Below are 2,021 nucleotides of genomic sequence, written 5' to 3'. Positions count from 1 at the left end.
GCAAGTGTCGAGTGCTGCACCTGGGGAGGTCGAACCCCATGCACCAGTACAGGCTGGGGGGTGACCTGCTCGATAGCAGCTCTGCTGAGAGGGGCCTGGGAGTCCTGGTGGGCAATAAGCTGACCATGAGCCAGCAATGTGCCCTTGTTGCCAAGAAGGCCAATGGTATCCTGGGGTGTATTAAGAGGAGTGTGGCCAGCAGGTCGAGGGAGGTTATCCTCCGCCTCTACTCTGCCCTGGTGAGACCCCACCTGGAGTACTGTGTCCAGTTCTGGGCTCCCCAGTTCAAGAAAGATGAGGAACTCCTAGAAAGAGTCCAGAGGAGGGCAACTAGGATGATAAAGGGACTGGAGCACCTCCCCTACGAGGAAAGGCTGAGGGAGTTGGGCTTGTTCAGCCTGAAGAAGAGAAGACTGAGAGGGGACCTTATCAACACATACAAATATCTTAAGGGTGGAAGTCACGAGGATGGAAGCAGTCTGTTTGCAGTGGTGTCCAGCAACAGGATTAGGGGCAATGGGTGCAAACTGAAACACGAGAGGTTTCAGTTGAATATGAGGAATAACTTCTTTACTTTGAGGGTGACAGAGCACTGGAACAGGCTGCCCAGGGAGGTTGTGGACTCTCCTTCTCTGGAGATATTCAAAGCCCGCCTGGATGAAGTCCTGTGTAGATCACTCTAGGAGAGCCTGCTCTAGCAGGGGGGTTGGACTAGATGATCTCCTGAGGTCCCTTCCAACCCTTGTGATTCTGTGATTCTGTGATTATCAAATGCTTAATAATCGGTATTAAATCTTATTCTGGGGTAAGTTCTGAGAAATTATTTTACAGCAGTAGCAGCTGGACAAATGTGCTGCCTGTTAATTCTTTACATTATCTGTCTGGCAAGCACCAGTCTAGGACAAAACCCAGCACCCAGATAAATGCCATGTTTATGTAGGTGTGGGAGCACACTATGTAATCTCTGAAAGCCAGCACCTTCAGAAGTGACGAAATAATACTTGATGTATGGACTGATTTGGAGTACATCCTGCACTGGTATGTCGTAAGTAAATGGGTGGTACTTTTCTCTGTGCAGGTGTACACAAGATCTCTAATACTTGCAGGTTTATAATGTGACAGAAAAGAGCTAAAGAGTCACTGCATGAGTAGTTAGTCTAAAAATCAGTCAAGACAGCTGTTATCTTTGAAATGTGACTATCCTGGCCGATTTTGAGAAGAAGAATATGAAGGTATTTGTTGTGAAATCTCTGTTGGTGTTCTGGTGTGCAGATTTGTTCCCCGTTTCTTCAGTGGTGCATGAACACAGATCCCTAAGCAACAAGTATGACTTACTCCCAGAACTGCTTATAGTTCTGGACAACTTGTGATTGCTGTTTTGCTGAGAAGGCAAAACCGTAAAATAAACCCATATATTTTGTCCTTTCAGAGTCTATGCCTTTTCAGTCTGTTCCCAGGGTTCCAGGTTTCAGTCCGTTTCCCAATTTCCTCTTGGTTCCTTCAGTACGTATCTTCCCATGGGAGTATTGTGAGGAGTTCTACATGTCCTCGCTCTTTGCTTGGGGATGTGGCGTTAGTGGGTCCTGTGAGGTCTTGATATCCATAATGAGTCATTTGACCCCTCTCATATTTTGCCTTAGAGGATGGAAGGATGACACAGACATCCTTTTAAGGAGCAAGCACGTTCCTACAGTGACCAAAAGGAAGACAGCTGACAAGCTGTGGCTCTTAAAACCTCTATGCCATTTTTTTTTAAGAGGAGGACATTCACTCTTACGCTCTCTGCATTATTTCAGTCTCTAAATGCAACTTGCAGTTTCACTTGGTTAAATATGCTTTATTTCCTCTTCTGTCCTGCCAAGTTGTAATGCTCGAACAGTGGATTACTATGTTTTCCCCAGAGGCAAATACAGTCTTGTGAAGGACAAAGTATCTGGGAAACATTGGGATGAAAAGGAAACTTAGGAATTGCATGGCATAGTTTTCAAATTAAAATCCTAATACGTTTTTTAATCTTACAA

Source organism: Egretta garzetta, unplaced genomic scaffold, assembly GCF_000687185.1.
Source record: "Egretta garzetta isolate BGI_Z169 unplaced genomic scaffold, ASM68718v1 scaffold215, whole genome shotgun sequence".
Taxonomy (NCBI): Eukaryota; Metazoa; Chordata; class Aves; order Pelecaniformes; family Ardeidae; genus Egretta; species Egretta garzetta.
The sequence above is the reverse complement of the archived record's forward strand: the minus strand, read 5'-3'. Positions refer to the sequence as shown.